Source organism: Geotrypetes seraphini, chromosome 1 (assembly GCF_902459505.1).
Source record: "Geotrypetes seraphini chromosome 1, aGeoSer1.1, whole genome shotgun sequence".
Lineage (NCBI taxonomy): Eukaryota > Metazoa > Chordata > Amphibia > Gymnophiona > Dermophiidae > Geotrypetes > Geotrypetes seraphini.
In genome coordinates, this window is record NC_047084.1 from 545,522,579 (window position 1) to 545,536,618 (window position 14,040).

A 14,040-nucleotide genomic window follows, 5' to 3' on the forward strand; every position below is an offset into this window, starting at 1 on the left:
GACACTGGAAGACACGGGAGAAACTGTATGTATTAAATTAATAATATGGGAAAAAGAAAAGGGAAAGCTAAGGTGTCTACGCCTGTATTGTCAGGTCCCATAGATAGACATTTTGTTTCATCCAGTGCCTTAAGCCACAGCCAGGGAGCGAACTCGCTATCAGGGGCATCTCTTAGTCCTCCAGGTAGAACTCCACCGCCTCCACCGAATATTCCTGATGTTCTGGAGCCCAAGTCTGGCTCCAGTTTTCAGCCGGAAGGACTCTCTGAGCAACAGGGGTCACCCTCATTAATTTATGGGGTGATACCTAAAGCCTTATCCTTTCAAGATGAGGCTTTGTTTGTTAGAGAGCCCCAGACTGAACCTCAGGAAGTTACCTTGAAAGACTTATGGCAAATCAATACTCGAATGGAGGGGTTATTAAAGTCTGTGGTGAAACAGAATGTTAAATTTTCACAGGAAGTGATTGATAAGTTTGTAAATGTTGATTCCAACTTAAAGATTATGGAAAAATCGATTAGAACAACAGAGTCTCATGTGGTTACATTACAAGCAGTTTCCTCAACAGCTGTTAAGAATTTTCATATCACTCATATGAAATTTGAAAAAATGGAGAATTTGCAGAGAGCAAAAAATTTACATCTAGTTAATTTCCCCAAAACTCATTTGTTGTCTCCAGAAATATTTTAAAGAAGTTTTGGGGATGGCTGACGTAGAAAACTTGCCTCTAACAAATTTATATTATATTCCTCAGAGGAAAAATGTTTCCATAGAATCGGGTGTAGATCAGTTGGAACAAATTGATTTTGATTTAACTGGTTTCCTGAAGGACTCACAAGATATAATTCAAACTAGATCTACACTCCTTATAACTTGTACAAGAGAGATAGATAAATCCTTAATAATGAAAGCTTATTTTCAAAATAAGCAAATTAAATTTTGTGGAGATAACGTATTGATATTTCCAGATGTGGCCCAAGCAACACAATTAAGAAGAAAATCCTTTCTGGCTTTGAAATCTAGGGTGTTGGCTTTGGGTGCCACATTTTATTTGAAATTTCCTTGTAAATGGTTGATTAAATTTAAGGAAAATGATTATGTCTATTGGGACTCTATTCAGTTAGAACAATTTTTGCAACATCATGAAGCTAGTTTTTCTGGCACCACGTAATTAATATTTGGAGTTTTGAAGTATTAAAGCACCTTTGTGTTTGATTTTTATGATCATGATTATATTTGAATGTTTCTGTTAAAAATCTGTTTGTTCTCTCTCAAATTATGTGGACTTGAGGAATCTAGTGATATAACCTTTACAGTTTATAATTACTTTTCTTTTCTTTTGTAAACTTCCTTTTTTTATTATTATTTGTATAAATGATAATGTTTAAAAATTTGAAAAATAAAGAAAAAAAAAAAAAAAAAGAACTTAAGAACAGTCTTACTAGAGCAGACCGATGGTCTATCTAGCCCAGTATTCTGCTTCCAGTAGTGGCCTATCCAAGTCGCAAGTACATGGGTGAATCCCAAATAACAGCAAGATTCCAGAATCCCAAAGAGTAGCAACATTTCATGCTACCAAGCCTAGGAACAGCAGTGTCTTTCCTCATTTCTATCTCAATAGCAGATTGTGGACTTTTCCTCCAGGAACTTGACCAAAAACAACAGACTGTCTAAATCCTAGTCACTGAGGGGCAAATTCTGTAAAGGATGTCTGAAAGTTAGGTGTCATGTAGACATCCAGCGGGGAAAAGTTGAGCAAGATTTTACAATGTATAGACGTACTATAGAGAATTGCGCTCAGCGAGTCTAGACGCGTCTAAATAATTAGATGTCTTTTACAGAATTGCCTTATAGGTGTCACATAGATGTCTTCAGAATGTCTATAACGTTGTCATGTTTTAGTGTAATAAAGTCATTAGTATGGCGATTTTTATGCTGTTTTTCATTTAAAAATTTTATGCGGTGAAATATTGGCACCACTATTACATTTTATTTATCTTTTAATACCTTTTTTATTATTATTTATCTTCTGTTATATCAAGCAGTACGGGATTTGAACCAATAACATCAGGGTACTAAGGCTTTAACTCTAACCACTGTACCACACACTTAGCCATTAAACCACCTGTCGTTTCTAAAACTAGGTCTTTTGGGCTTTAGTTGGCCACAGTTTGGTGGATGCAAGTTGATCTTTGGAAAGAAGAAATATGATCATGTGTCTCCATTGTTAAAGGCACATCATTGACTCCCAGTCTATTACAGAGTTCAATTTAAATGTGCAACTATAATATTTAAAATCTTGCATGGCATTTTCACACCACTGGTAAGCATTACTTTGAATTCATTGCAGTCCTTAAAATCTAGGTCTTCTCAGGTTTGTAAATTGTCTTTCCCGCCTTTTAGAAGGTCAAAAGTCATAGGTTACATTTCTCAATCTTTTGCATATCTATTTGCATCCATTTGGAGCAAGCTTCCTGTTGAGATTAGAATATTTTTGTCCCTTCAAATCTTCAGAAAATCCATTAAAAATACATCTTTTTTCCTATATTCTGAAACTCATCAAATTCAACTTTCTATATTTTTAAAGAATTATTCTTATTGCGGATTTAGTTGTTCTCACATATGGAAGAAGTGTTAGGTGTTAGGTTTTAGTTAATTTTGGATTTTGTCTTCTACTTCTTCAAGTTCTTTGTGTAAACCGAGTTGAGCTTCTAAATTAGAAGATGATCTGGTATAAAATCTAAGGATTAGATTAGATTAGGTATCCCTTAAGCATTCGTATATAAGTGAATGGGGATTTTATTTTTGGGCTAAAGAGGACTCCAGGTTGATATTAAGGTCAAAATATGTTTAATAATGCATTACATAAAAAAAAATATATATATATTGCATACTAAACCTCTATTTTTGGGATAAAGAAGACTATTATTTGATAATGATAGAAAAAGATGTTTAATAATAAATTACTCAAGCATGAAAATATATATGCATATTGCATATTAAACCTCATTTCCAAAAGGTTAATGAAAGAAAAAGAGACATTACTCAAAAAGTAGACCTAGTTTTACAACGCCTACATTTTAGGCATTAAGTAAATATGTTAGCATGCTGAGTGGTAAGCGATTCTATAAATGGACATCTATTTCAAAGCCACACCCTCGTCACACCCACACCTATCCTGTTAGACGTGACCTTTTCCGATGGGCGTCTATTTGTAGAATTGCATCCAGGATGTGGACATCTAAATTCCAATTAATGCTTTTTAAAGTCGTTAATTGGGCTTATTATCCACTTTATATGGATGTCTAATTCAATGGATATTCACATTGTGGACACCTAAAATTAGACTTCCTTTATAGAATTTGCCCCTCAATGTTTATAACAAAATATCTGTGGCTAATATTGTCTCATAATAGAGATCATAGGTGTGCGTGAAGAATGGAAAATGCAATTTCTGTAGCATGGCCAAGCTTGGAAACATGTTGGCATTGAATTCCAGAAGTTTCTCTTGCTCTGTAACTTGCTAAGTCTGTGGTAGTTTATTTCCTGATTGAAATATATATTTTTTTTATTCCTATGAAGGCTGAAGTTTTTATCACCGATTGCTATGCAGCAGAGAAGAATAAGGGTTTCAAGGAATATGCAAATGAAGTTGGATTGATCCCATAAAAACATGCTGATATCACAGCTGGCTGTTATGCACTCTTCAAAATATGATTTATTTTTATATTGATATTAAATTGCTTCAATTGGTCATTCACTCCTTTCATAAATAAGCTTGTGTTTGTATTTATACCTATTCAAATGGCATTTGATCAGATAATCCTAAAATTGCAATGATCTTTTTGTTTTAACTTCCCTCAGCAGAACAAATGTAACTATTGTGTAAGCCGTTCCCTGTCTGAGAGACTTTCACTCTAAAATATAGCCAAGGGTTAATCTCTGCAGCCAGGAAAACAGTTACACTAACAAAATAAACCTTCACCCAAAAAAATAAGAGGTGAAAAACAAAATAAATGTTAAAAGATTTTTTTTTATTTGTTATCTATAAATCATGATATTCTTAATTTTCTAGATATTAAAATAAATCAATACATTCAGATGCAATCAATACTTGTCCAAAATTTCCCTCACAGACCTCCACAGACAGGATTTTCAGCAGCAAAACAGTTGAGTATACAGTCCTTTTATTCCTCCGTTGGGTATCTTTCTTCCCCTCCTGGGCCACAAGAGCTTCTTCAAAGAGATCTACTCCATAGCTAAAAAAAAACTCCCAAAGGAAGCAAAACCCTATGGGGCTCATAATCGAAAGAGAAAAACATCCAAAAACCGGCCTAAGTCAGCACTTAGACAAACATTGTCAAAATACATCCAAGTGCCAATAATAAAAATGGGATTTGGACGTATTTCTAAACGACCTAGGCCTTCATAGTGCCGCTGAACGACCATAGCTAAACGGGGTGTTTCAGGAGGAGTGTTGAGGGCGGGAGTTGGGCGGGACATGGGCCGGCTTAGACTTAGTTGTACTGCATATATAACCAAAAGTTATACAGCCCAGGATCGACGGAACTTGGATGTTGTGAGTTAGACCATTTAAAACATGGTCTGAGTAAGTCACAAAAAAACACCTAAAGTAACCAGATAAGCACTGCAAATACATAATACAGACCCCCACACACTACCCCAGTGACCACCGAACCCCCAACCCCATAAAAATCATAATCACACCTATAAAATTCAGCTTCCAGACCATCATCACCTGGCAGCACGGCATAGGAAAGCCTAGTTGACATGCACAGAGGCATCTTAAGCCATCTTGGGGGTGGATTAGGGACCCATGGAGAAGAGGACCCATGCCCATAAGCCCCTGTAATCACTGCATTGATACTGAAACAAGTGCACTCTCCTATACACCCCCAAAACCCTTTTGTACTGGTATATAAGTGGCTCCTGCAGCCCTAAGGGCTATTGGGGTGGTAGATAAGTGGGTCTAGGGGATTCAGGAGGTGGTTATAGTGAGGAGCTATAGTGAGGAGAAGACATGGCCCCCTTTTTATGAAGTTCACAGCAGTGCCCTGTAAGGTACCCCACTATTTAGGTGCCATGTCTGGGTGTTCAGTACATCACTTTGCAGCCCCCTCCCACATCCAACAGGGATTGTTCTAGGCATTTTTGACTTGGAAGAAAAGTTGGACGAAAATGTGGTATAAAGATGGACGATTTAGCGGCTTGGACGATCAGATCAGCAGGACGTATATAGTTAGACAATTTTCGAAACAAAAAAAAATTTGGATGTATTTTTCAAAAATGTGTCCTAAGTTATTTTTTACTTTGGACGACTTGTGACTTGGACGAAAACGGACTTAGACGTTCCTTTCGATAATACCCCTCCACATCTCTATTTGGTGACAAAAAATAAAAAATAAACACAATAAACGCTGTGGCCACTAGCTACCCAAATAAATGAAAGGATAATTGAAATTTTCCTGTTCTATCCCACCCACAAAAGTATCTTTACCCTTAAATTTATAACCAAAGCTATAAATTAAATATTCATGTAAATCAAGATTTTGCTCCAATAAAACATATTCCAAAATATACCTGAATCCCTTAAATTACCATAACACATCAATAACTATCAGTGTTTGCATTTTTGTTCTGCATTCTAGGACACATGCTTGTTTCTCCTGTAGTCTCTTTAATAAAAATGATGTTCAAAAAAATAAAAAAGAATATTTTTCCTAGACAGCCAGAAAAGGAAATAAATTCTTTGTTACTACTTTAATGACAGATGAGCTCTGTAATACGACCCAAAAATTATACAAAGTTTCTGTATTTACCAACTACAATCATATACAGCTTCCCAACAAAACAGCTTTTTGAAGTAGTTTTCTGATCATCAGTAACTACAACCAACCTGTCCTTCAAACTGCTAACCACCTAACTGAACTCCTTAGCAGTTTAGAACCCTTTTCAGAGTTCCAAAACTCCAAGAAGCTCAGTTGCAACATAAATAAAGCAAAATACACCAAAAATTAAACCAAAGCAGATATTAACCAATGCATTAATTTAAATTAAATTTAAATCCAACTTTTCTTTTTTTTTTTTAAATATCTTTATTCATTTTAAAACTTTCAATAAGTGCAAAATACATTACAATCACTTTACACTTTAGCATCACTTAATATTTCCAACAACGTATACTTCACATCATATATCCCTCCCCCTCTTTATACATAAGAAAACATCAAATATCCCCACCCACCCTCCCTACCCTGGACGTGTGTATACAAATGGGAAAATACTCTTCATTCTGCACAATAAGTTGTTAATGGCTCCCAAGCATCCTAAATTTCTGGGAATGCCCCCACTGTATGGCTAGTAACCTTTCCATTTTAGAAACATGGCATAGTAAATTCCATCAGAAATTATAATTTAATCGATCCCAATTTTTCCAATTTTTCATAATTTGTTGTATGGTAACCCCTGTCATAATAAGCAACAATTTATTATTACTAGAAAATATTTGGCTCTTAGCCCTCATTGATGTACCAAATAATACCGTGTCATATGATAACGCCACCGGATTTTCCAGTAAGTTATTTACTTGGCCCCAAATGGATTTCCAAAAGCTAAGTATCAATGGACCATAGAAAAGTAAATGATCCAATGTCCCAGCTTCGAGATGACAGTGCCAGCATGGAAATCCAACTTTTCTTACCTTCATCTGTCTTCACCAACATTTAAAGCCTTAAAATGTCCTTCCTTTAATCCTCCATGCCATGTCCCCATGCTGGTTGCAGGCTTCGATCTTGAGCCTGTCAGAAGCTGTTACCATGGTTTCCTTCTGATGCCACATGAACTTCAGAAGCCGTTTCCATGGCTCCCCCGATGCTACTGGCTTTGCCACAAGCCAGCATAAGTCCTCCGGAGCCTTTCCCTAATCTTCTTCTGTCCCTCGTCGTCTTTCCGATGCTTGCCAGCACAAAAAACTTTATCTTTGGGCCTCTCAGGCCTTTGCCAGCAACTGGCTCCTACTGCGCTTGCATGGACACTCCGACGTCATCAGCACGCGTCTCTACCACGAAGCCCACCAACAAATACACAGACACAGCCAGCACATGCGGCCTCTGCCACTGCCACATCCATGTCCCAGGCTGACTTCCAGCACTCCCGGCTCCACTACCAAACTGCCCCTAACAACTAGCAGGTCGCGGCAGACAGGGAGCTCTGCCGCGACCCAAAATCTATGCAGCCCGACACCATCGGCTGCAACCGGGGCCTGAAACAACATGTTCCGAACCAACAAGCAATGCCATGGCAGACAGACAGTTCTGCCACGGGCCAGAATGAATGCAACCCGCCACGGGTCATCACCTGCTCTCAGCCTAACAAACAATCCCATCTCACCTGCTCCCGGCCCAACCTAACAACCTGGACCTGAACATGGATCAAATATTTAACTTTTTTTTATTAAAACCTTGGTTATAATAGGTCATCATAAGTCAATGTAGCAAATTTCAAATGAAGTAAGAACTTTTACCATTCACCAATGTTAATTTGCAAGACAATTTTACTGAAGAAGTTCATTTTTAAAATTATTTGAATTATGCCAGAAATACATTTTAGAGCATATTTAGAACATCGCTCGAAATGTTTTGTACACTAATAAACCCTTATTCAACCTGTTTTATGAGTAACTGAGGAACTCAGTCCAGTGTAAAACATTTTACAGAGATAAACCATTCAAAAAATGTTGACTTATTTAAGCCATTAAGGCCCTCTTTTACAAAGTCATGGTAGAGGTTCTAAAATTGGTGTCTAAACTTAGGCACTGGTAGGTGCCCTACCAACACCTAAGTTAATTGAAGGACACTGGCACCTAAATAAAAGGCACTGGAGTTGCACCTAAGTAGGCGCTTTAGGCCACTGAATGCCAAAGTAGGTGTGGCCAATGCTGAAAGTGGCATTAGGCAGCCTAAAGCAGCTATGTAGCTGTGATTCGCACAAAGAGGCACCAGAAATGTAGGCCTGGAAAACCATGGTGGACTGATGACAACAGATGGGATGTGGCTTTACCAGGATTCAAACTCTACAGGAGAGATAGGTCACACAAAAAGGGTGGAGGAATAGCGCTATATATAAAAGATTCCATACCTTCAACCAGGATGGAAACAACTGTAAGGGCGGATGACTTGGAATCACTATGGGTTAAGCTACCAGGAGGAACTAGAGCAGACATAAAATTGGGTCTGTACTATCGCCCACCTGGACAAACGGAAGAAATCGACAAGGATCTGGAGGCTGAACTGAGGCAGGTATGCAAAAGCGGAAGGGTGGTGGTGATGGAGGACTTCAACTACCCTGGAATAGACTGGAGTATCGGGCACTCAAACTGCATGAGGGAGACTGAATTCCTGGAGGTTACGAGGGACTGTTTCATGGAACAGCTGGTCACGGAACCAACACGGGGTGATGCCACTCTTAACCTAATCCTCAATGGACTAGGGGGACCCACTAAGGAGGTGGTGGTGCTAGCCCCACTAGGAAACAGCAATCACAACATGATGATCCAGTACAGGCTAGAAATTGGATCATCAAAGGTGAAAAGAACTATGGCGACAACACTCAACTTCAAAAAAGGGAACTATGATGCCATGAGGAAAATGCTAGGAAATAAACTCAACAACAACCCAAAGAGGATGGAGTCCATAGAAAAAGCCTGGACTCTACTCAAGAGCACAGTGCACGAAGCACAGAACCTGTGCGTTCCCAAGTTCAGGAAAGGGTGCAAAAAAAATAGAACAAAAAACCCAGTGTGGATAACAAATGCAGTAACAAAGGCGATAAGTGACAAGAAAGCATCATTCAAAAAATGGAAAAAGGACAAAACTGAGGACAACCAAAAGGAGCATAAAATACACCAAAAGGAGTGTCACCGAGTGGTTAGGAAAGCAAAAATAGAATATGAAGAGAGACTGGCGGGGGAAGCAACAAACTTCAAATCGTTCTTCAGGTACGTTAAGGGGAAGCAACCAGCGAGGGAGGAAGTGGGACCCTTGGATAATGGGGACAGAAAGGAAGCGGTAAAAGAGGAAAAAGAGATAGCTGACAGGTTAAATGAGTTCTTCACGTCAGTTTTCACGAGGGAGGACACAACCAACATTACGGAACCCGAGGAGATCGTAAAAGGAGAGCAGGATGAAAATCTGGTCCAACTAGAGGTGAGCAAGGAGGATGTCCTCAGGCAGATAGACAGGCTAAGGAGCGACAAATCACCAGGTCCGGACGGCTTTCACCCAAGGGTACTCAAGGAACTATGAAATGAAATAGCTGAGACACTTCGACAAATATGCAACCTATCCTTAAAAACTGGAGAGATTCCGGGGGACTGGAAAATAGCAAATGTCACGCCCATCTTCAAAAAAGGCTCAAGGGGAGACCCGGGAAACTACAGACCGGTGAGCTTGACCTCGGTCCCGGGAAAGATGATAGAAGCGCTGATTAAAGACAGCATCTGGGAAAACATAAAAAAAAATGGGCAGCTAAAGTCGAGCCAGCATGGCTTCTGCAAGGGCAGGTCATGCCTCACAAACTTATTATACTTCTTTGAGGGGGTAACAAGCCAGGTGGATAAAGGGGAACCCATAGACATCGTTTACCTTGACTTCCAAAAAGCCTTCGACAAGGTGCCACACGAAAGATTGCTAAGGAAGCTATGGAACCACAGGGTACAAGGGGAGGTCCACCGATGGATCAAAAACTGGCTGGTGGACAGGAAACAGAGGGTTGGAGTAAAGGGCCATTACTCAGACTGGCAATGGGTCACTAGCGGAGTTCCGCAGGGGTCGGTACTGGGACCGCTCCTGTTCAACATTTTTATTAACGACCTGGAGGCAGGAACAAAATGTGAGGTTATTAAATTTGCAGATGACACCAAGCTATATAGCAAGGTCAATAACATGGAGGACTGCGAAGATCTCCAAAAGGATCTGACAACACTGGAAAAATGGGCCAAAAAGTGGCAAATGAGCTTCAACATAGGGAAATGCAAGGTCATGCATATAGGGAAAAAGAACCCGATGTTCACTTACAAAATGGAGAGTTCACCGCTAGGGGTGAGCAACCTTGAAAGAGACCTGGGAGTGATGGTGGACACAACATTAAAGGCGTCAGCGCAGTGCGCCACAGCCTCAAGGAAAGCAAACAAAATGTTGGGTATCATTAAAAAGGGTATCACGACCAGGACGAAGGAAGTCATCCTGCCACTGTATCGTGCAATGGTGCGACCGCACCTGGAGTACTGTGTTCAGTACTGGTCGCCGCACCTCAAGAAGGACATGGCAGTACTTGAGAAAGTCCAGAGAAGAGCAACTAAACTAATAAAGGGCATGGAGGACCTCTCATATACTGACAGACTGAAAAAGTTGGGGCTTTTCTCCCTGGAAAAGCGGAGACTTAGAGGAGACATGATAGAAACCTTCAAGATCATGAAGGGTATAGAAAAAAATAGACAGGGACAGACTTTTCAAATTAAGGGGAACCACAAGTACAAGGGGGCACTCAGAGAAATTGAAAGAGGAGAGGTTTAGAACAAACGCCAGGAAGTTCTTCTTCACACAGAGGGTAGTGGATACATGGAATGCGCTGCCGGAGGATGTAGTAAGCAGGAACACGATACAGGGCTTCAAAGAAGCTTTGGATAGGTACTTGGAGGACAAAGGGATAGAAGGCTACAGATAAGAATAGAGGTAGAGGTAAGTTATAAAATTAGTCAGGGACCACTGTTTCAGGCGATAGGCCTGATGGGCCGCCGCGGGTGCGGACCGCTGGGCAAGATGGACCTATGGTCTGCCTCAGCGGAGGCAACTCTATGTTCTTATGTCTTAGGCACCCTGGCCAGTCAGGGACTTAGGTCCCTTCTCGGTGCACATTAGGATGCATTGGGGGGGGGGGGGGGCTAAGATTCTGACTGGCCCAGCCGCGGTTTCTGGGAGTCTTGCTGGCTCAGTTGACCAGGGATTCCTCTGCTGCGATCAGTTGATGGCAGGCTGTGGACTGTTGTTGGGATCCCTTAGCAAATATAGGCACCTATCTTTATGTGAATCGTGCCTACATAGGCGCTTGAGGTGCAGTTCTCTAACTGGCACTGTCATGTGATTGAAATGTGATCGGCAGCCACTTTTAAGGCAGTAGCTGACATGGGCACCAGTTAGAGAATCTGGGGATATCTTAGGAATTTTATGAGCATCAGAGCATTTAGCTCTCTGGGCAATAGTAGAAACTTCTATCACAGCTTAGTAAAGGGGGAAGGGTATGTGTAATAATTCAGCTTAAAGCCACTGATCTTCAGCACCCTACATATATTCTACATCAATCCAGTTCTCTCTATATCCTAATTTCAGGCTTATCTTGACATGCTGATCTTGCTAATTTCCTTTTATAAAATGAACAAGATATATTAGTTGGCAGAAAATAGAATATCACATCTAATATAATAAAACCCTAAGCCGCGCTTGCGCACTCCCATCTGCGTGCTCCCATTTTCCGTGCACTGTAGGGCACCGCAGGTAGGAGTGTGCATGCGCGCGAATCTCTCTCTCTTTCTCTCTTCCCCCGAGGTGGATGTCAGCCGCAGTGGCTGCAGGCTGCGGCAGCTGTAGGCCGCGGTGGCTTTCGGTGGCTGCAGGCCATGGCGGCTGTTGGCTGCCGGCGACTGCAGGCTGCGGCGGCTGTAGGCTGCGGTGGGCAAGCACGGAGCACAAAGCCACCAGCAGTGGGTGGCGGTCAGCCCGAGAAACCCCTGACCTACAGGCCAGGCCGAAGTTTCTTTTTAACTTAAAAGATGCTGCAGCAGCTCCTCTCACGAGCTGCTGCTGCGTCGGAGAAGGTGGTGATCATGAGAGGAGCCACCGGAAAGTTACACTGGTCGGGGCTCGGGCTGTTCAGTCTGTGCAGGCTCCTCTCTCATGGTCTTGCCGGCGGACAGGAGGGGAGCAGCTGGCTGGAAGAGAGAAGGGGACGAGCTGGGAGATGCAACTGTAAGGAAAAGAACACCCATGCCATAGCCTCATTGAGGAGCTGGCAAGCCCAGGCAGGAAGGAAACTGCAGACTGAGGGAGCAGAGGCAATCCTGAATGCCTGCCTCAGTGAGTTGACGCTCCCTCACTCAGGAGCCTGCCTCTGTGAGTATTCTCCCATTTGATGCCTGTCTCAGAAATGTTCTTTTGGGACGTTTACTTAAGAGCCTGCCTATGGGGAGTTTTAGTGGATAGCCAGTCAGTAAAAGTAGTGAGTGTAGGAGGAGCAGCAGAAGCTAGACTGAGGGAAAAAATGCTGATGCACAGGGAAATGGAGGGAGAGGGAATGCTGCGGCTTCTGCACAGGAAAGTAGGGAAGGTGATAGGAAGAAAGACAAAGGGGCAGGGAGAGAGACAGAAAGACAGACAGACAAAGGGGGCCAGGGAGGGAGAGAGACAGAAAGAAAGACAGCGGGAGGAAGAGAGACAGAAAGAAAAAGACAGGGGTAGGGAGAAAAACAGAAAGAAAGACAGACATATATTCTAGCACCAGCGGGAGGAAGGGAGACAGAAAGAAAAGAAGAAAGACACAGGTACAGGGAGAGACACAGAAAGACAAACAGACAAAGGGGGCCAGGGAGAGAGACAGACAGAAAGAAAGACAGCGGGACAGAGAGAGAGAGACAGAAATAAAGACAGACAGACATATATTCTAGCACCCGTTAATGTAACGGGCTAAAATACAAATATATATATATATATATATGTGATATCACAAACACATATATATATATATATATTATATATATCATTGCTTTGGAGAGTTTGGGGTTTGATTTGAAGCTGGATGGTCAAACTTAAACTTCAGATATTTTGTTCTTCTGCCTTATGATTCTACATCTTGATATGTTCTTAAAGTCCCTCAAAAGTGGCATATTCTAGTCTAGAGAAAAGGCGAGAGCCAATTAAAACGTCTTGGTATTTTCAAATCAGTTCACTGGTGCTGGCATGCAGCGACTATTATCCATTTTAATAGCGGTGACGAGGCAGATTGTTTACAATGATGTGCAAGCTATAGACAAGGTTATACAAATGTATTTCTAAGATTACATTAAAACATTTTAAAAAAGTACTTTAATCCTCTCAACAAGACTTGCTATTATAACCTACAGCCAAAAGTGCCAATCTTCTTTTACACTGCTATTGTCAAAAGTGACTGTAATCTCATGCAGATGAGATATTGATCTGTTGCCGATGTTCACAGAGCAGCCAAAGGGGAACCACGTTACTGGCTACAAACTTCATCAATCATAGTCTCCTTAATAATGGAAAGAACACATATAACCATTAACTTATATTGCATTTCTGGCTAGAAACCAGCATTCAAACAAAAAAAGTTTTTTTGTTTGTTTCAAGGATACTTTGAAAAATCAGCTTTTACTCACATAAAGCTAGTGTGTCTATATATTTAATAGAATTAATTAAATTTATTACCTTGATTTAATTTAATTTGCTGGCAACTGGAAGCAAAATTTAAAATTGCATTAATTAGATGTCAAAGAACCCAAATAGCTATTTGGCAAAGCTGTGAAAAATATTATTAAAACTGGAGTAAAGTCTGTGCTAGAGACAAAATAGCAGTGAATTCAATGATAATGAGCGTATAATGTAATATTTGGGAACATTTTACATAGTAGACTCATTACATTGAACACAGACCTTGTTCTCCATTTCTAAACAAGCAAAATTACTTAGATGACGTTGGTTAGGATAACTGTTATGATAGGATGAACTAAAACATCAAAGCCAAAAAAGCCTCATTTGAAACAATTATTTGCCCCTAATTTAGAAACATAGAAACATGACGGCAGATAAAGGCCAAATGGCCCATCTAGTCTGCCCATCCACAGCATCCATTATCTCCTTCTTTCCCTGAGATTCCATATGCCTTTATTGAATTCAGATACAGTCTAAGGGCTAGATTCACTAACCTTCCCGATCGTGCCTGATCCGTGGCCGA